Source organism: Ictidomys tridecemlineatus, chromosome 7, assembly GCF_052094955.1.
Source record: "Ictidomys tridecemlineatus isolate mIctTri1 chromosome 7, mIctTri1.hap1, whole genome shotgun sequence".
Taxonomy (NCBI): Eukaryota; Metazoa; Chordata; class Mammalia; order Rodentia; family Sciuridae; genus Ictidomys; species Ictidomys tridecemlineatus.
In genome coordinates this window covers 185,048,376-185,070,551 of record NC_135483.1, presented here as the reverse complement: position 1 = coordinate 185,070,551, position 22,176 = coordinate 185,048,376, and the positions used below count along the sequence as shown (strand labels likewise).

The window sequence follows — 22,176 nt, the reverse complement described above, 5'->3', positions numbered from 1 at the left end:
TGCAGAGGGTGAGGGAGGAGACCCTGCCACCCCCCAACCGCCCCCCCCAGTAAATCAACTTCTTTGATGCTTAAATGAATTGTATTAAGTATGTAGTTATTTTGGCAGTTTAAATTCCAGTTTGAGGGTGAAGAAATCCACTAGAGTCATGCATGATGTCCTCCTGGGAGACTTGGACTGGGCTGCTGGCCAACAGTTAGGGTGGGGTAGAGGGCTTGGGAGTCGGGGAGAGAAATGACCTTTGTGGGTTTGGTTGTGCTGGGGGTTTCCCACACCAGGCCCTACCCACAGGTCTCCCAGCCCCATCAGACTTGAATGGACTCCTGGTCAGGACTGTTACTTCTGAGTTCCCATGGTGCTCATTCTTTGGTGTGTGTGTGTGTGTGGTTGGGGAAGAATATTGTCGACTGCTTCCATTTCTGTGCCGTGGCCTCCCCACAACAGCTGGCAGGAGACAGTTAGTGCTACTGCACTGAATCATCAAGGCCTGTTTTGGGGGGGTCCCATGAAGTTTTTCATTATGGTTTAAAACATAATTGGTAACCCCCCCGCCCCCACACAAAACTCCTTTAAGAATCCCCCAAGGTAAGCATTTCTTGACATGAATCATTTCTTCAATTTTATTTTCCTATTACTTCAACCATAATTCCTTCCAGAGTCCAGAGATTTCACTATATCTCCCCCGGGGCCAGTTCTTACGTCTCTCATAGAATCTTTCTTTCTGGAATATCTTGTTCTCTGATACCTTTTCCTGGTGGAGTTCTCAGTTTTTCCTTAAGTATACTAGCCACTGACCCAGAAAAATCTTCCTTTGAAGCCCCTGATCCCGTGATGTCAAAGAATGTACACAGATAATGTCTCTAAAATTCTCTCTAGCCAGCACCCCAACTCTCTAGAGAAATGTATGTCTTGGGAGGCTGCTAGAATTCAGTGTCAACAGTCACGGAGTACCACTGATTATTCAAGTTAGAAATTGAATGTCCTTGACCACTATGAGGAAGCTGGCCTTTGAAAAATCTCCGTCAAAGTTTGTGAACTTGCTGACAGGTGGAGCTGGGGTCTGACCCTGCTCTCTCCAAATAGTTTCTGAAAATAGCCTGGGGGAAAATAAAATGATCACTCATTATTCTTCCAGTGTGATAAGGCATGGACCTGAAGTACATTCAGTCAAGAATAAGGACATTAGTGTTCTATAGTTTACTGACCTTGTTGCGTCTTCTCCACCTGGATTTCTGCACTGGTAAGATGATTGTACACATGGAAGTTCAGTAGCCACTTACATGCTGAAAGAGGCTTCCTCCTACCCTGGGCATATCAAAGAGGAGGAACTAAGATCATGATGTGAAAACTGGACTGCCTGTTCCCTTTATGTGCTCATCCTCATAGAAGGGGGATGTCAAGGGATAAACCGGAGTTATCCTTGGAACTTTGGCTAGATTTGAAAGAAAATATCTTTATGTTAAAACACAAGTATATTTGGGTTCATGATGCAAAATTCACACACATGCTTTAAAGACCTAAGATGCAGCTTGCTTACAGGTGGCTTCTCAAGTCACCTTACAGGACTCTTGAGCCTACCTGCCTTTTCTGCTGTTATTTGGATAGAAACATTTATAAGACAGTTCTAAGGCAAGGGAAAGCAACCTTCCCAGGAAACGGCCAGTTGGTAATTTTTTAGGCTTTGAGGGTCTTACACACTGTCACCACTACTCAACTCTTCTACTGCAGAATGAAGCAGTCACGGACAAGATGCAATGGGGAAGGCCGGGTTTTAACAAAACTTTATGTACAACAGGTGGAGGGCCAGATTTGGCCTCTAGGTTGGTCCATATTCTAGGCAACTTTTACTAATTTATTTATTTGTATATTGCACAAATTGGGTTCCTGTCCCATGACAGGCAGGACTGGCTTCATTATTTGCAGTGCCCAGTATAAAATGAAAACATAAAGTTTATGAGGGGAAAAAAAAGTTTATGGGAATTTCAAGACAATGGCACTGGAGCATTAAACCAAGTGCCAGGTCCTTCTGAATGCAGGGTTCTGGGCAATGCTCCTGTGTCCACAGAACCCAACCAGAGTCGAGGCCTCAGAGATGGCACTGAAGAAGCCAAAGCACCCCACCCTCTTGGAGCTCACATTCTTGGTGGGAGGTCCTGTGAGCTCTGTGAAAATTTTAGATCACTCACACCGAAGAATTTACTCTCGAGCATTGTTTGGTCAGAGCGTTGTCTTGCTCTCACTCCATGGAAATTGCAGATGTTTCTGAGGCAGGTGGGGTGGAGAATGGGGTGGCTTTGGTGGTTACTTAAGGTCCCTGCCCCCCTTCTGGCCCAAAGAAGTGAGGCCATTCTTCCCGCTGGCTCACCTGGCCCTTGTCCACTTCCTGAGCGAGCTGTGACTGGGAAGTACTCAGAGGCTATACCTCTGTCCTGGTTTCAGATTGGCAGCTCTGCTGGAGGCCTTGCCACATCCGGACCCTGTGGGGTGCACCCTGGGTGAGGGTATCAAGGCCTCTCCAGCCCCTCATCCAGGTGTGATACCATTTGTCACTTAAGATTCTGTACATTATTTCTCTACTGGTATAAAATAAAGAGATGAAAACTTCCAGAATGATATTCAAGAAGGCAATTCTTTCTGGGAAGAGGTCTAGGTATCTAATGTGTAAAAAGATTCATTTTTAAATTGTGTATTCTTTTCAGTACTTCACTTTTTTCTGTGTACATATGATACACTAAAAAGTACATGAAAAATGATGTGTGTGTGTGTGTGTGTGTGTGTGTGTGTGTGTGTGTGTGTGTTAGAGAGAGACAGAGAGTTGGAACCCAGGGCTTTGTGCATGATAGGCAACCACCCTATCACTGAACCACACCTTAGCCTAAAAAAAAAAAATAACTTTTAAAGTAGTGTCATTTATTTTATTTCTCCAGCAAAACAGTTTCATTTTCTCCTGTGCCTTGTAACTTCTGAGGCCTTGGTGTGTCTGGAATTGAGATGGGAACAGAAGTGGCCCTTTGAAAACACAAACACACGATATACTATCTCATCTTAGTCCTAGAGCAATGGAGTTGGCCATCTATTGACTGAGATCTCTGGTACCATGAGCCAAAATAAACTGTTCCTCTTCTAAGTTATTCTTGTCAGGTATTTTGGCCACAGTGATGCAAAGGCTGACTAAAACAGAAATTTATACTGAGAAGTGGGGTTATTGCTGTGACTAACCGAAACATGTTATTCAGAAGCCTTTGGAAATGGTTTGGGGGAGGACTTTGGAAAAGTTTAGAGATGCAAGCTGGAAAAGTCTTTGAAAGGTTGCAAACAGAGCTTAACGGGCAATTATGGTGGGAGCTCAGAAGACCAGAATGTGGCAGAGAAGATGATACTAGTGAGGTTTCAGAGGGAAACAAGGATTCTATTGGGATTTGACCAATAGAGGCCACTCATGTTATATTCCAGAAAGAACTTGGCCACATTTTGCCCAGTTTTGAGACTTTGTGTGAGGCTGAATTTAAATGTGGTCAGCTAGTTTATCTGGCAGAGGAAATTCCAAGGCAGCACAGCATTTAGTCAGTGGCATGTATATTGCTGCAGCTTTTTATCATATTTACTATGAAAATTGGATGCAGAGAACAGCTAAAGGATAATAAAGACTTAGTTTGACCAGAAAAGTGCTTGTAGAACTGGGGCCAAGGAAGGTGTACTCTTGACAGAGATGCTAAGTACTTCCACCAAGTGACATGGGAAAGATGGCTGAGGGCATCTCAGGAATTTGCCAAATCAGACCCACTATAGGTTCCAGGGGTCTAAAAGAGAAAATTCCTCAGAGAAGAGATCACTGGAGCACTTTGCTTGCACAAGGGGATCTAGGAAGTTGAGCACCCCAGCTGCTCAGAGACCACGGAGCCAGGATTCCAGGGGCCCAACTAGTGCATGAACTGGCAGCAGACCCTGGCTTCCTCCATGTGCTGAGGACTCTGCAGGATGCTAGAGTTAGCGGGTCAGAGAGGTTTTCACTGAGATTTTAAAGGAAGGCCTCGGAGGCCAGGTATGGGATAGCAGGGTCAGAATGCCTGTGGGCGGTCCCTGGAGGGGCAGTTCATGAAGCTTTGGGGGGAAGCCAAAGCTGGAATGGAGACCCAAGGAATTAAGAGATGACATAAGGTGGACTGTCTGCTGAGAAAAGCTGCTGGCTGTGGAAGAGCCAGGCTAAAGGAGAGGTCATGAGGGCTGCCACCAGGAGGCAAAAGGGATTGGGCTGCTCAAACCCTTTGGAAAGCACATTGTGTGGCCACTCGTTCCAGATTCTGTATGAGGAGTAGTTGTGGGGGAGTTATGGGAGCTGTTTGCCAAACTGGATTTCAACTTGTTTGGTCTCATCTCTTCTTTCTGTGCCCCATTCCTCCCTTTTAGAATGGGAGTGTTTACTCTGTGCCACTGTATATTGGGTATATGTAACCTGCTTATGATTTTTACAGGGGCTAACACCCAAGAATTTGCCTTGAGCCTCCAAGGAGACTTTGGACTTGGACTTTTGGGCAGTGCTGAAACTGTTAAGACATGGGGCAATTGGAGATGAACTCAATGCATTTTTGCATTGCTTTTGGGCGGTTGGGGCAGAATATTATGGTTTGGATATGAAGTGTCCCCTAGAGCACCTGTGTCAACGCAGGACTGTTCAGAGGTGAAACGATTGGATTGTGAGAGCCATAACCTAATAAGCCATCCTACTTTGAATGGACTAACTGGGTGGTAACAGCAGGCAGGTGGAGTATAGCTGCAGGAGGTGGGTCACTGGAAGTACTTAGCACCCCAGTGCCCCCCAGGAGGGTGTACCTTCCCTGCAGCCCTACCCCCATCTGCTTCCTGACTGCCATAAGGTGAGCAGCTTCCCTGCACCACACCCTTCCACCATGATGTTCTGTCTTACCTTGGGCCCAGAGTCATGGAGTCAGCTGTCTGTGGGCTGAGATCTCTGAAACCATGAGCCCCAAATAAAACTTTTTATCCTCTAAATTGTTCTTGTTGTGCATTTTGATCATAGAAACACAAAATCTGACTAAAACACACACACACACACACACACACACAACTATACACACACGTACCATCTAGCTAGCTACCTGTGTACCTTGGGCTCTTGGCCAGACTTCTAGGACTCCTTTGCCATCTACATAAGAATGAAGAATATAAGGGGGAGAAAAAATATAAACATGACCCATCTTCCTACTTCGCTCTGAAAAGAGACTTTGGGTAATGAGATAAAATGATATTTCTTTTTGTTTCACAGGACTGATGCATTAAAATGCAGAGAGAGATACTTGTCAGATCACTGGGGTGCTTGGTAGACAATGACTGTGCCTGCAAAATTAAGAAGTCATGCCCTTAAAAAGTCAGGAAGGATCTGTCAGGCCTGGTAGTAGATTCAGATTATCACGGAGTTAATCTGCTTCCAATTTCAGTGTTTGCTGCTTACCCACTGCCCTTCTCTCTACCCCTCCCAGAAAATCAGTAGAGCCAATTTTTATTAGGGGACTTGAATGAAATTAGTATTTCTTCTAAGATAATGTCAGAATTTCACGTGATAGCAGAACATGCTGTCTGAAGAGGAATTTCCCTAGGTAGATGTTTTGTTAAGCATTTCCAGAAAAGTAACAGGTGCATAGCTTTTCATGACACCTGTAGCTGTTCACCTGTAAAGGAGGGTGTGGGTGCCATGTGGTGGAAAGGGAAAGGCAGTGAGGTAGGCAACCCTACCCCTGAGAGATAGGGTCTCATTAAGTTGCTTAGGGCCTTGCTAAGTTTCTGAGGCTGGCTGTGAACTTGAGAGCCTCCTGCTTTAGCCTCCTGAGTCACTAGGTTTACAGGAGTATGCCACCAAGCCTGGCTAGGAGCAATCTTCAAGAAGGTCCATAGGCACACCTTACCCTCTGAGAAATGTATTTGAGTAGATGAAAAACCTAGATATCAATTGCAAATATTAGAGTGGTGGGGAAATATAAAGGGTTACAAAAATATCACATTTTTGAAAAAAACAGTGTGATTCAAAACTCTGTGTGTAGACCTCCTCTTCTTTTTTTGTGTAACACAAATATTTACCTTCAGTTTCTTTACTAAGAAGTCACATCCTCAAGTCCAAGTTCACTGTGTTTGAGTCCTGTCTTTCAAAATCCATTCGGTCTCATTATTTCAATGCTTAAGAGTGCAGATAATCTAGTCTGCATCAACAATCTTTGCAAAAAGAGGGCGGGGTGGGGGGTCCTAGGAGGCTTGGAAACATAATGAGACCACCGTGCGTCTCTGATCCCTGAGCTTTGTTGGTGGTAAACTTGGAAAGGGCATGTGGATACACCATTGCCACCCCATAACACATCATGTTTACAACGGAAGGCTTCTTTGTCAAGGTGGAATATCCCAGGGGGAAAGTTTTTAATGAGTGCTGAGTAGGCTGAAGTAGGAAGAAAATGAAAGTTCTTAATAAACCCTGAAGTGGTCATTACCATGCAATGTTGAGCATAGTAAGCAGAGCATCTTGAATAGAGTTCAAAACATTTACATTAAGAAACATCAAATACGCATTGCTATGTAATAGGAGTAGGGTCCCAAGATCTTAATATTTTATTCAGTTTCAAAGTCATACTGAAAATTGCCCGGAACGTCTGCCTTCTATTTCCAGCATCTTTTTTCTCCATAAACGATTTGAAATCAAACAAGACTAGTCTGCCTCTCTGGGAGAAAATCCAAGCAGGGCACATTGACTATAGAGAAAAAATGAAACAACTAATAGGTATTATTGATATGTTCAAAGCTGATTATTTCTATCTAGAGGAAATGATAAATGGAGAAATACTACATCTGTCCATCTCTGTGTTCTTAACTGGGGTGGTTATTGGGAAAGAAATGCCCACAGTGTAAGATCTGTCTCTCGATTACAGAGATTCCTTGTAATATTGAGGAGAAATTTCTCACGTGCATTGCAAAGATAGACTAGTATGGGAGTGGAAATTAAGTTTGAGGTGTGTTGTTAAAAATATGTAATTGAAGGGATTCAGCGGACAAGGGAGGCACTCAAGGGAGAGATCTTGGGCTGAGCCTAAAGGGTAAGGTGGCCCTGCCTTTGGCTAAGTGTGTGTGCATGGATGTCAGATTTGTGTGTGAGTGGGGAGGGGCTAGTGGGGAGAATGTAGAGAAATGGAGTAGCTGTAAGAAAACGTAAGTCCTGGAGGAGAGCTGGGTGAAGGTCAGCCCCACTAAACTGTTTTCTAATGGATTTGCCCATCTCTGCTTCTTTCCTCTTCCTCTAACCCACCTTCCAGCCCGCCATGAAATTCTCTACCCAGTTTTATCAGGGAGTTATTAGTATTTAGTTATCTGGAAAATCTATTTGTAAAATGGATTTTCTAGATAACTAAAAAGAATATCTTTAAAATTTTCTAGAATTAAAAAAAAAATAAATATTCAGCATTTGGGAAAATGGGTTAAAAGTAGCTTGAAGCTTGCCCATGTTCATATGGGGGCTGACTTCGCTCCACTACAGGGGTTTGGGGCTGGAATTGCCTTCTGGGCAGACTGGATCTGATGCTGCGGACACAGCAGGTGTATTTAGGTGTTGGCGTGTCTGTGTGTACCCGTGCTCCTATGCATTGATTCCTAAGGCATCTCCCTCCAGCACCTGATGTGCTGTCCCTCTGTTCTCTTCCTTCACCACTTCACTATGGTCTCTGAGAAGGGGAAAATACATATTTTTAATTTACCTATTATTTACATTGACAAATAAAAATGGTTTTTATTTACAAAGTACCACATGTTGTTTTAATATAAGTACGCATTGTAGAATGGCTGAATTAAACTCAGTAACCTATGCATTACCTCACATATTTATCTTTGTGTGTGTGGTAAAAACATTTTAATCTACTCTTCTAGCAGTTTTCAAGCATATGTTGTTATTAATTGTAGTCACCCTTCTGTACAATAGACTTCTTTTTTTAAAAATAATTTATTTATTTTAATTAGGTATATATGACAGCAGAATACATTTTACATAACTGCAGCACAACTTTACATTTCTGGTTATACACGATGTAGCGCATCACACCATATGTGCAGTCATACATGTACCTAGGGTAATGATGTCCATCTAGTTACACTATTTTTCCTGCCCTCATGCCCCCTCCCTGCCCTCCCTCCCTCCCCTTTGCCCAATCAAAGTTTCTCCATTTTTCCCATGCCTCCCCGCCTCCCTGTTATGGATCAGCATCCACTTATCAGAGAGAACATTCAGCCTTTGGTGTTTGGCTTATTTCGTTTAGCATGATATTCTTCAACTCCATCCATTTACCCACAAATGCCATAAGTTTATTCTCTTTTAATGCTGACTAATATTTCATTGTGTATATATGTCACAATTTCTTTATCTATTCATCTATTGAAGGGCATCTAATTTGCTTCCACAGTTTAGCTATTGTGAATTGAGGTGCTATAAACATTGATGTGGTTGCGTTACTATAGTATGCTGATTTTTATAGACTGAGGAGTTGGAGAGCTGGGTCAAATGGTGGTTCCCTTCCAAATTTTCTAAGGAATCTCCATACTGCTTTCCAGATTGGTTGTACCAATTTGCAGTCCCAAGTGTGCCTTTTCCCCCACATCCTCACCAACATTTATTATTGTCTATATTCTTGATGACTGCCATTTTGACTGGCATGAGATGAAATCTTAAAGTAGTTTTGATTTTCTCTAATTACTAGAGATGTTGAACATTTTTTCATGTATTTGTTAATCAAATGTACATCTTCTTCGTAGAAGTGTCTGTTCGGCTCCTTAGCCCATTTGTTGATTAGGCATTTTTTTTTTTTGGTGTTAAGTTTTTTGAGTTCTTTATATATCCTGGAGATTGTGCTGTACCTGACGTGTGTGTAGCAAAAATTTGCTCCCCAAATGTAGGCTGTCTGTTCACCTCATTGATTGTTCGTTTTACTGAGAAGAAGCTTTTTAGTTTGAATCCATCCCATTTATTCATTCTTGATTTTATATCTTGCACTTTAGGAGTCTTGGTTAAGGAAGTTGGGGCCTAATCTGACATGATGAAGATTTGGGCCTACTTTTCCCTCTATTAGTTGCAGGGTCTCTGGACTAATTCCTAGGTCTTTGATCCACTTTGGGTTTTGTGGTTGGTGAGATAAAGGGATTTATTTTCATTTTGCTGCAGATGGATATCCAGTTCTCCCAGCACCATTTGTTGAAGAAGCTATCTTTTTTTCCACTGTATGTTTTTGGCACCTTTGTCTAGTATGAGATTTCTTAATCTTACTCCTTGTAACTAAAGTTTTTTTAATCAGTTGACCAATATTTCCTCAATTCTCTCCTCTTCCTCCTAGCCTCTGATAAACACTATTCCACCTTTCTTATTCTATGACTTCATCTTTTTTAGTTTCCACAGATAGATGAGGTCCCCTGGTGTTTGTCTTTCTGTGCTTGGTTTATTTCATTTAACACAACGTCTTCCAGGTACATGTTGCTGCAATGACAGAATCCCCCCCACCCCTTCTCCTTCTCTGGGGACTGAATCCAGGACACTGTACCACTAAGCCCAGCCCCAGCCCTTGTTAAATTTTATTTTGAGATGGCCTCACTAAGTTGCTTCTGAGGCTGGCCTTGAACTTGTGATCCTCCTACCTCAGCTTCCTAAGTAGCTGGGATTACAGGCCTCTGTCGCTGGGCCCAGCTCTCCTTTTCAAATGATTTTTTTTTGATGATTTTCCAATGTGCATGTATACCACGTTTTCTTTAGACATCCACTGATGGACACTTAGGTGATTTTGTATTTTGGGCATTGTGAAGAACATTGCAGTGGTCATGGGAGTGCAGCGATCTCTTCACCACATCAATTTCCTTTCCTTGGGAAAGGATATATACCCAGTGGTGGGATTGCTGGGTCATACAGTGGTTGTATTTTGAATATTTTTTTTCCATAATGGTTGCGATTATTTATATTCCTAGCAATAGTGTATAAGGGATCCTTTTCTTCAAATCTTTGCTAAAAACATTTCTTACTTTTTGTCTTTTTGATAGTAGATCTTTATAACAGATGTAAAATGATTTCTCCCTGTGATTTTAACTTGTGTTTCCATGGTGACAAATGATATTGAGCATTTTTTCCCCATATACTTGTTATCTATTTACATGTCTTCTTTTGATAAATGTCTGTCCAAGTACTTTGCCCATTTTTCAATTTGGATATTTGTTTTCCTGCTGTTGAGTTGCTTGGGTTTCTTATATATGTTAGATTTTAACCCCTTCTCATGTGTATGGTTTGAAAGTATTTTCTCCCATTTCATGGGTCATGTCTTTATTCTCTTGATTGTTTATTTTGCTGTGCAGAGGCTTTTTAGTTGGATGGAATAGGGGAGCTGATTTTGCCAGCAGCCTAAGAGACCATCAATAGCAGGAAGAAGAGCATTGGCTGGGCAAGATGGCTGGGCCAAAGAGAAGGACCCAGGTTCTGTACTCCTCACCAGGTCACTCAGCCAACCCCGGACCTGTCCTTGACTATCAAGTGAGGAGAACTTGTGCCTGAGATATAATCTTAAAAATCCTTTCTGGCTCTTACAGTCTGTTACAAGAAAAGAATAACATGCCTCTCCAAACCTAAAGTATGTGATTTTCCAAATGCTTCCGTATCAGAAGCAAGGCTGGCACCACATAAAAGTGATCATTTCTGTATCCTTGTGTTGCTGCTGCTCAGGGGCTTGGCTGGTCCAATGCAGCTTGCTGTGGGGTTTCCATGTCTGAAGCGGGCACGAAATTTCTGTGCCAACACAGAGTGCACCTAGCTGTGTATGGAGGCTGTGCCTCATTCACAAACATTTGCATGTGTCTAGGTGCCACAGTAAACACAATTTTGGCTTCAGGAGGTGAAGTGTCAAAGCATTAGCTCTACCATTTTGCTTTAGGTACACACTCATTAACTATCAGAACTGGAGATTATTAGAGCAAAGTTAACAAAGTTGATTATGCTTCTGGGCCTGTGGGAGGGAAAGCATCTGTGAATAGAGTAGCTCCTATGCAGTACTCAACAGTGGGCCTCTGGAATATCGAAAATGAAGATGTGGTCAAGGGTAAATTTTGAGGGGGTCCTGAAAAGATGTTACAGATTTGCAGATTTGGATTAGGAAGGATCATGTTTCAGATTGCAGGGATGGGGTGGGGCTGGGGACAGTGGGAGAAGCCAAAGCTGGGGCAGTGACATAGGTTCTTGCAAGATGTTTCTGAGAGCTGCAAACAGGGTGGCTTGGCCTGTGTGGGAATGAGTTTACAAGACACTCCCCAACCCCATCACCACCACCAGAGAGAGAGAGAGAGAGAGAGAGAGAGAGAGAGAGAGAGAGAGAGAGAGAGAGAAACAGACAGACAGACAGACAGACAGACAGACACACACACACACACACACACAAACACACCCTGGAAATCTAGACTCAGGATGAAGCAAAATCATTTTGTGGATGTGGATTGACAGAGGAAACTTTCTTGTCATTTGTCTGAAGGGAGGTCCAGATAGCTTGACATGGTTTTTTTTTGTGTGTGTTTGTTTTTGTTTTTTTCTATTTCAGAATCTCCATTTTATAGGTCTGGAACATAGGTACTGCTTGGGACAAATACCTGAAATAAATCTCTGCCCTTCTGTGGTTTTTCTGGATGGTAGGGATCATATATTCGTTCCAGGGCTGGGGATATGGCTCAAGCAGTAGCACTCTCGCCTGGCTTGCGAGCGGCCTGGGTTCGATCCTCAGCACCACATACAAACAAAGAAATTGTGTCTGCTGAAAACTAAAAAATAAATATTAAAAAAATTCTCTCTCTCTCTCTAAAAAAAAAACAAAAAGATTTTATGTTCCTTTTCTGTTACATTAGATAAGTTAAGCAATCCCACCCATACCCCAGAAGAACTGAAGCTATCTTTGCCTAGTTTCTGTGCCAACACAGAGTGCACCTAGCTGTGCATGGAGGCCATTTTAAAAGAAAATTAAGGCAGTAAATAACACATGGTACACAGCAGTGTGTTAGTCCATGCCTATTTAAGAATTAAATAATAATTATTATTATTGTTATCATTATTATTGTTATTATTATTATTTTGTGGGGCTGGGGATTGAACCTAGAGCCTTCTGCATGTAGAGCAAGCACTTTACCAAATGAGCTATCTCCCCAGCCCAAGAATTTATGTTTTAAAACATAACGGACTGAAAGTGAAGACTTCAACTCTGGTGCCTATATAAAGCATTTGAGAAAAGACCTTTATCCTCTGCAAGATAAATAACTTTTAAGTCTGAGAAAAAAATTGGGGGATGTACAGGGGATTGAACCCAGGGGCACCTTACCAGTGAATTATATCCTGAGCCTTTTTTATTTTTTATTTTAAGACAGGGACATGCTGAGCTGATGAGGGTCTTGCTAAGTTGCTTAGGCTGACTTTCAACTTGTGATCTTCCCCTGCCTCGGCCTCTGGAATCACTGGGATTACAGGAGTGTTCCACTGTGCCTGGCTTAAGAGAAAAACTTTTTAAACATTGCATACTGGGCTTGTCTAACTTATTAGTAAATTGATATCAAAAGTGTCTTTTAAATCGTGATGATAATTTTTGAAGAAACTAGCTCAGCAAACATGTCAATAGGATTTGCATTACAGTAATCTTATGCATATGTATCAGTTTAAGGGTCAAAACCTTGATATTTTAAAGGCCACACTAAATCTTTCCAACAAGAGTTACATTAAGTAGAATAAATAAGAAGATAAACAGGTACCTTGTTTACCTGGAGTGAAGAGAGATGCAACAGCCATGAGTTAGACCAACTAGTTGGTCCTCTAATTCTTTTTTTCCCCCCACTAAGTTTTGCTATTCTGATTTTGAGCTGTTCCAAGAAATCTGATTGTCATCTAGCTTCTCAAGAACATGGTCCTCCAGGGAGATTCAAACACATGTACCAACATGACAATTATGTTCAACAGTAAAAATGACCTGCTGCATGCAGCCCCGGTGCAGGGCACTTTAAGATGTATTAAGTTGTTTAATCTGCATACCTAGGCAATGTATCATATTGAAGCCCCCCGCAAAATAATGTTGTCAACACTTAAAAGAATTTCTTGAAATAATCAAAATACAGCTGGCTTAGTATTGAATACAGGTTGCACATTATAGCTTTATTAAAAATACCGAAGGCCCGAGGACCATCTGGAAGGAAAAATGGGTATCTGTAGATTTCCTGAAAGATGAAAAGGCCCAAAAATTTCAGCAGATTTTCAAAGTTGTTTTTCTCTTAGAAGTCTTTAAGAACCCCTGGCTACTTTGAAGATGACATTATTTAATGGTAATACAGTTAAGCCTTGTTCACGGCCAAATAGCTTGACACATTTTAAGTCGCACTGACGTGGCTAATTATTTGATGGCGAGCCAGGCCTCATGCTCAAATCCCCAAACAAGATTCCTTTCTGCCCTCTGACATGATGCCATGGAAGGTGGGCAGCGCTGTCTACCTGGAGCATTCCAGCTCCCTACACACACGTAGCAAAGCCAGCGTGAAACCACACCCAGTGCTGGCCCATTTGGGGGTCACAGCCCTGGGCCACGTGCAGATAGACTCTACCCCTTCGATTGTGAACACTTGTTTGTTTGGTTCTTTTTGGAAATTGCACCTGCTAAATAGTCAAATTGCATGAACTTTTTTTTTAAGGGACAATGTAACAGATGTTTTCAGGTCCCTTTTGCTAGAAATAATCATTTTTTTACGTCACTCAGTACAGAAAAGCACACTATTTTCTCACTTCTTTCCCTTGCCAAATAGTTTTAAATAGTTATTTTAAAATTCAGAAATCTAACCTAATTTTAGGAATGTGTAGCTACAGAATCAACCACAGTCATTGGCACCCATAAATAATTATAGCAGTTGGCAGAAAAACTGACATTTAATTATAAATCTTTCAAGGGTGCTACAAAAATAACATTTCAAGATGCCTTGTAAAGAAAAGGAAGTCCTACTCTGTGATTATCTATTATTTCACAGTTAAATAAATTTTAACTGTTAAAAGATAATTTTACAGTTAAAAGATAATTTTATGTCTTTTTTTTTTCCTTTGGTCACTTTCACTCAAGGTTCTAAATTTTTAGCTTCCATAGCCAAAATTCTAGTACAGAATATAATTCTAAATTAAAAATATATAGCATTAATGTTGTAGTCGAATGTAATGGCACATTCCTACTATCAGGTCTTTGGGAGGCCAAGGCAGGGGGATTGCAAGTTTGGGGCCAGCCTGGGCAATTAGCAAGATCCTGTCTCAAAGTGAAAAGCGCGAGGGGTGGGGAAGTGGAGCTCGTTGGTAGAGTCCTTGCATAGCATGCACAGGCCCTGGGTTCATGCTCCAGGAACACACACACACACACACACACACACACACACACACACCCGTGTTCACAAATCCTTCCAATTGTCTTCTTTTCCCAGCACTCTAAGTAGACCACTGCTGCCAACACACATTCCTTCAGTTATTCGTCTGTAACCACTTTCTGGGTGTCACTCCAGCTGCGTGGACTAAGACTATGCCACAGTGATGTTGAGTGCACCATTTCCTCTACAGACGGCTGATCTTACTCCCTGTGGAGTACTTGGTTTAATTGCCAGCTGTGGCGCTGAGCCTAGCCATTTGTAAATAAGCTGTAGCATGTCCATACTGATGTTAGGTTCCTACATAAGCAGACTCGGAGACATAAGTTGGTAACTAGCAGTTCCAGTCCCACTGCACATGCCTCTGGCTGCACCCGGTTGGTGGGAGGGATGGTGCATGGATGGTAGGTAGACCTCAGGCTTTAGTCAGGCAGGGCAGAGATGGAGCCCCTCTGCCACTTCTTTGCCTATGAGTTCAGTCATCGGCACAGGAACTGAGGGACACCCATCCAAAGACTCTGAACTCTTCATTTTTTTTCTCTTTTCTTTCTTCCCCTCCCTCCCTCCCTCCCTCCCTCCCTCCCTCCCTCCCTCCCTCCCTCCCTCCCTCTCTTCCTCTCTTTCTCTCTCTCTCTCTCTCTCTCTCTCTCTCTCTCTCTCCCCCCCCTCTCTCTTTTGTCCTAGGGATCAAACCCAGGGCTTTATGCATGTAAGGCAGGCACTCCAACAACTGAGCAATGTACCCAGGCCTTGATTCGTTTTTGACAAGTAATCAATTGAAGTAACTTTTTTTTTTCCCTGAATGCATAGAGTTGGAAGGAATAATCATCTCCTATCATAGAGTTTATCATCAAATACTCTACATTCCTCATTTTAACTAATTAATCCAACTGGTGATAAAGTTCTTTCTGATAATATTGTGTTTTGTGGAATGCAAAATAATGTTTGCCTAAGAATAGTCTATATGCTTGAATATTTGCTGTGGAATTAAAAAAATATTTAAAATTCTTAGGTGACAAGGACCCATCGACTTGATTTTTCATATTTGTTTGTATGCACAAACTCATTTTATCAGTTAGTACCACAGTCCTCAGGAACCAGAAGATGGTTTGTAAACTTAGGAGGGAAGGTGATTTCTACCTTGAGAGTTGGGTCAGACCCTAAAGAATCATTACTTGGGTCTGCCTGGAATTAATTAACTCGGTCTCTCAGATTTCCTTGGACTGGATCCATAATCAACCACGGTTGGCTTCTTCTGGAATTAGCTCCTCGGGACTCTTCCTCCCAAAGAAAATATGTCATGGGGCGGAGGACCAAGACTTTACAAGCAAGGGGAATTGATGGCCACATCCTTAGTGCCATAGTAAAAAATACTCAGAGGGTTTCCACTTGGTTTATGAAACACTAATATTTATTTTCAGAGTCAGTGGTATTATTTTACTAACTCTATCAACCCTATTGGTGAAATGAATTAAATAGAAGTCAAATACTAAATCACATTCATTTAAAATAAAAATTGGGTCTTTGTTCTTATTAGTAGCCCACAATGTCCTGTACCATCTTAGAGATCATGTGATATTTTGTAGTTTAATGTACAAGCCTCCTTTTGATTGAAGTATAACTAATAGTTTCTATATTTGAAACAGGAGAATGTTTTGCAAATAGTGCATGTTTACATGATCAGCAAGAGTTTGGTTTGTGAAGCTGGGTAGGGTCCTTGGAAAATGAGTCTCAGGGATATGCTTCAGATCATTTTGTCTGGGAGGGCCAGGCATGGTTTAAATAGTACTTTTCAAGTATATTTGGATTCAGAATTAAGTGGCATCTAGCGTGCAGAGAGACAAGGGCATCTGTGAACTAGATGTGGTGGGACAGAAAAGGAAAGGCAGTGATGACTACTTCCCACTGTTAACAGAAAATAAGGCTCAGAATGAGAGTCACCTAGTGATGCCCCTGTCACCACAGCTTCTCCCTAGTGGTTTTTCTCTAACTTGCTAGTACCATCTTCCTCTCAGTCACAGAAGGTCTGGGCTTCTCAGGCTTGGAAACCCCAGGCCAACTTCATTTCTTGAAGCCTTAGGCATGTGAAAAAATAAAGAGGAGTCCAAATAAATACGTGGCAAATTTAAAGTCTGTTGCTTAGCAAGTTGAGGCATGTATCATGCATAAAAAACCAGGTACTTCATTTTGCCTTTTGCAAAAAGTTTTAAGGATTTACAAAAATGTTGTAGGCCCACTGTGCTTGCTGGGAGCTTGGCTTAGTTATGGGACACATGTTTATAGACACGTGGAGAATGTCTCTGTCTTTGGGCTACCTTGGGCTTTCTCTAGGACAGCCTGTATAATGCCATAGTTCTAAATATGAGACCCTTTGTGGCTCTGAGGTCCATCTTTTGGAAAGTGTTTTAGGGAAGGGATGCAGGGCTGTGTCAAAGTGGATTTAGTTTTCTTGTATCCTCAAAGCAGGACTACAGTTGGTAAAAACATTTTGAGTTGGGGATATTTTGCTAGCCTGCCTGGTTTTTCTAACACATCTAAGCTGTTTTCCCATTTATATAGCTGTATAGTGAGTTACTTCACTTCTCAGAGCCTCTGATACCTCTTTCATTCATATATATATATTTTTTTGGTGGTGCTGGGAATTTAACCCAGGGCTTTGTGCATGCTAGGCAAGTGCTCTACCACTGAGCTACACCCCAGCCCCATTACCTTGTCTTAAAAGATGAAAAATAACAATTATATCATAATTATAATCATTGTTCATGTGTTTTTTGGATACAGCTATCAAAACCCTTAGCACATCACTGACATGTAATAAATAATGTTCCAGATAATGCACAATAGCAATATGTTATTTTTGTTTGCTGTACTATTCTTCCTTTCCCCATATCTACTTCCTTTCTTATTCTTTGGCTTATACAGAAAATGCAGACCCATGAGAAGACTGCATGTTTACATCTCTAGGCAAAAATTTTAATAGACAGACTTTGGAAGACATAGAAAAAATTGCTCATTGAGGTTTTATAATATGCAAGCTCCATGGAAACCCATGAAGCTCCCCAGACTCTAATGGAGCTGCTCAGATTTTACTTTTGTCTCTTTGTAATTAACTTTTATTTGTTTCTAAAATTTTTATGATTAAAAAAAAATACCCCAAACTTGAAAACCACTTCTCTAAGGGCAGTGGATAGGAAGGAGCCACATCCGCTGTTCCTTCCTTACAAAGACTCACACGCATGTATGCAGATGGGGAAGACTTTGGCCAATAAATGTGATATTTTGTAATCTGTGGCATTTGGTTTCTAAGAAATATGGAAAAAATGATTTATGACCAAGAACCCTTCTCCATATTCTGTTCTCAAGAATGCAGGGTTACCGCTGCCTGTGGGTAGATGTCTAGTGTCAGGTAGTTAGAGTTGAAAGGAACCTTGGACATTGTGTCAAGTTCATCCCCCCAAGATGCCAGTCACCTTGCGTAATCACACAGAAATGGGTCTTGGCAGAATCCAAGCTGTTGAGCATTTCTTGTGCCAGTGTGCCCTGTTGCTTTCTAAGGCGATTATTTTACTGGCTCAGTGGTAAATAGGCAGAAAACAAGCAGGCCTTAAACCACTTAGCCCCCCAAAATACCAAGTCACGTATTCTGATTTTCTACCCCTTATGTCCAAGAGGCCTCAAGGCATAAACCCATAACCATTGACCCAAAGCTCCCCCAAGTTTGTACATGGAAGTATTGGAGATAGGCCCCAAAGAGCCAATGCACAAGGGCAAAGGGCTGGAGCAGGTATGTTTCCAAAGAAGAAGTACAAAGGACTGAGTTGCTCATAAAAAGATGCTCAGAATCACAAATCACTAGGGAAATGCAAATCAAAAACACAATGAGATAGCATCTCATACTCATTAGGATGGCTACCAACACAAATGCAGAGAATCTAGATTTGACGAGGACAGGAAACTGGAGCCTGTGCTCTGCTGGTGAGATGCGAAGTGGGAAGCACTGTGAGAAACAGCAGGGCAGCCTCGAAAAATCAGACAGAGTACTGCCATAGCATCCAGCAGGACTTGACAGCAGGGGCTCTGAGAGGTACTTGAACATCCGTACCCATGGCAGCCAGCGTCATTCACAGTAGACAAGAGGAGGAGTCTAGGTGTCCACTGAAGGAGGAGTGGATGAGCACACTGAGGCACGTGTAATGTGTGCAATGGAGTACTACTGAGCCATAGAAAGGAGGAAATCCCGACCCCTATAAGAGTGGGGATGAACCTCAACCCTGGGCTCTATGAATGGGGTGGCTGCACCACTGTAGCTGCACCAGTGCCACTAACCTCTACAGGTAAAGATGGCTAGAAGGGCAAATTTTGTATTATGTCTATATTGTCACAATAAAAACATAAACATCTGAACAGTTTCAAAAATGGAGTCAAAATGAAAGCATAGTAAAAAGTGAATGTCTTCTTGAATGAGTATTGCCTTGCTGTGAGTGAGTCCACCAGGTGCAGTCTAATGCCAAAGTGGCCTATTCTAAGGTAGCTAATGAATGCTGAGTTAGTAGGAGTTTTCAGTGCATTGCAAATTATTTGTTGATTAGGTTTTTCTTTTCTTTCTAATGAGATAGTGCGTATTTTCATTTAGGTAGCCATTATTTTGTGTGTTGTTTCAAGAAAGGAAATAATACTGCTTTAGGGGTCCAGGAGCAATCTTAGGCACTGTGTGTTTAGGAAACTACAGGAGAGTGGGGTGGGGTCAGGTGCCACTCATTTGCCCTCTGTCATGTATTAAGCCACTTAGTCTATAGACTTTCACTGGTGCAGCTGCTTTTTGCTTTGGTTTGAGGTCAGGGTCTCTAGATTCTTGTTCTGCCTCAACAGTTTACTGAGAAATGGGACTTTGGCCAGTGGCTTCTCTCTAGAACTGAGAGACAAAAATCACAGCCCTGTAGACTTCACACGTCGAGTGTGAAAAAATGACAGTAACATAATAAATACATAAAATGACAGATCATAAGTACCATGAATACTGACAGTGTGGGGTTGGAGAATAAGAGTGGTGCACTCTGGTGGTGATGCATTTATGTAGGGTGTGGGGTAGGCTTTACCGAGAAGAAGAATTTGAACAGATTTGATGGTGGCCAAAGAGTGACCCATGAAATATTTGGGGAAACTACTTTGAGCAGAAGACATGTCCCTGAGGTAGGGCATGCCTGTGTGGCTGCAGTGGGGTCAGCCAGAGGAAGAATGGATTATGACATCGGAGGCCCTGAGAGGCATGCTGAGTAGGGCTTTTAGGCCATTGTAAGGGTCTGGCTCTCCCTGGAGAGAGTATTTTGAGCAGGAAAGGGTCCTTTCTATGACCAAAATATATCTAGCTCTTTCATTAATAGCAGATTGTAAGAAGCAGTGGTTGGAAATAGTTGTTACCATTTTACTAAATGTGATCCACTTAAAATTCCACTAGTCCGCCACAGTTTTTTAAAAAATAAATTGAGTATCTTGAAGGAAATTAAGTATTTCTAATGAAATTTAGCTGCCTGAATTGTTTTCTAGCGCATAGACTAGTGTGCCATAGAGTGTCAGAAATTAGGCATCATTGAGGTCTGCCGTAAGAAAAGATGAGATATTGAAAATTAGGAATTAGACATCCTACAAATTTCTAATGAAAAGGTTATTAAAAAGAGCTCTTCTGCAGTGTTTCAGGTGACCTATTGACTGACGAAAGTGACCTCTTCCCCCTCTGCAGATCAAATTTCTATTACTTAGGCTACGATTTAAAAATTTGTCCAGAGGGAGGGGACCGCACAGAGAGGACACAGGGCAGACAGGGGGAGGGGTCGTACAGGGAGGAGGGGTGGGTGGGGTCAGGTGTGAGGGGGCGGGGTCTCAACGGGGAGGACCGGGAGAGGGATTGCAAAGGGAGGAGGTGGGTTGGGGTCAGGGGTTGAGGGTGGGGGTCTGAACAGGGAGGACAGTGGTGGGGTCTACATTGAGAGGACAGGGGCGGGGTCTGCGCAGGGAGGACCTGGAGGACTCAGCGGGGCGGCCTGCGCAGGGAGAGGACCCAGCAGCGCTGCTCTGCCCAGCTGCCTTGGGCCCTCAGGGTCGTGTTGGCTGGCAGCTGCCAACAATCCCAATGGCAAGACTGGGCTGTCTGAACCCTGGGAGCCCATCTTAGCCATGCGGGTTTCCTGTGCTCTGGGTCTTACTTATGAACCACTGTGGGGAAGAATTTATGTAAACTATCCATTCACTCGGATTAAGGGGTGCTCGCTCCCAGGTTCTGGGCAAAGCCGCAGTTCCTGGGTGGAGCGGTAAGCGCAGTGTGCTGGTGAGGCCGCTGCCTCTGACTGCTGGCCTGCGGGGAAGCCCGGTTCTGCCATTCCTGGGTTGGAGTAGATACTGTATTCTTTGTTTATGCAGCAATCTTAGCTTACATTTTTAAAAAAATTATGTCAGCAAACCTAAATTACTATGGAAAATGTGGGAAAAACACACACATAAAAAGGGAGGTTAACAAAAAACAACCTAGCCAGACCCCTGTAATCCCAGCTGCTGGGGAGACTGAGGCAGGAGGATGGCGAGTTCAAAGCCAGCAAAAGCAAGGCACTATGCAACTCAGTGAGACCCTGTCTCTAAATAAAATACAAAATAGGGCTGCGGGTGTGGCTCAGTGGTCCTTGAGTTCAATTCCCGGTACCCCGCCGCAATCCTCCCCCCCCCCAAAAAAAAAACAGCAAAAAATATGAGAGAACCATGGCAATGTTCTATGCTATTGTTTTTTTTTCCTTGAAATGTAAAAGTAAACATGAATGATGTTTCAAGTTTTTGGAGCCCCCCCAAAAGAAAGTTAAGTCTTAATCACATCTCCCTACCTACACGTGTGTATATTCCTATTCATATATATACATGATAAATACATATTGTAAATACTGAAGGCATAAAGGCAACTCTGGCAGTAAGGAAAGGGGAGAATCTGGTTTATTTTATATATAGGTAAAATGATATAAAATATGTAAAAATTTTAAATAAAAATGATATAAAGAAAATCCTTTGTTTATATCAAAACCTGAACTGACCATCAGTCTCTGGTGGCATGAATTTGCATTTGCTGGCGGGCACTGGGAGGTGTTCTTTGGGCTTAGCACTGTCAATAATGAAGGCATGTGGTTACTTACTCAGTTGGAACCGGTCTAGTTTCTTTTTAACTTGGCAGCCATGCCTGCTACAGAGCTATGCGGTTTCTCTAGTGCTTGAATCAAGTCTAGCTTTCTTTTCTTTTTCCTAGAGGCCAGAGGTTTGACATTCTTTTTGGTTCTCTGTGTGATTTGGTATAATCTCTACTTAACAGAGAGTGAACTCTCTTGCACCATTTTGATTCTGTCCTTGTCCAATCAGCATTAGAAGTGGAAGTTTCTGGTATACTCAGGCTGGTAAAGGCACCAAACGTGTTGAGATTTAATCTCAGAATCATTATTTGCAAAAGTTCTGAAAAAAAAATAGCCAAATTACGTATAATACAATGGTTAAAAAATATAATAGGAAAAAGAAAACCCAACTCATTGAGATTTCAAAGCAAAACAGTTGAGAGTCCACCTTCGAGAACGGCATTGGTTTTCAAATTGCACTTTTTACAAAGCACAAGAAGTTAGATATGGTTTTGCACCACAAGGAGGCTTTAGGAAGCACAAAGGTGACAGCTGTACCTTCTTTCTCTCCTCCTTGCCATCTTCTCACTCTATTTCTGTTAGAGAA

General features: G+C 42.2%; 1 protein-coding gene and 1 non-coding gene across 3 annotated transcripts in view; one reads left to right on the top strand and one right to left on the bottom strand.

Annotated features, from left to right (window-relative positions):
• The window catches only part of Ap1s3 (adaptor related protein complex 1 subunit sigma 3), a 55,018-nt gene that overhangs the window by 3,742 nt on the left and 29,100 nt on the right, over nt 1-22,176 (top strand). The window lies entirely within an intron of this gene.
• Trnaa-agc (transfer RNA alanine (anticodon AGC)) lies at nt 17,058-17,128 on the bottom strand. The gene has a single exon. It is a non-coding gene; the product is annotated as a tRNA-Ala (tRNA).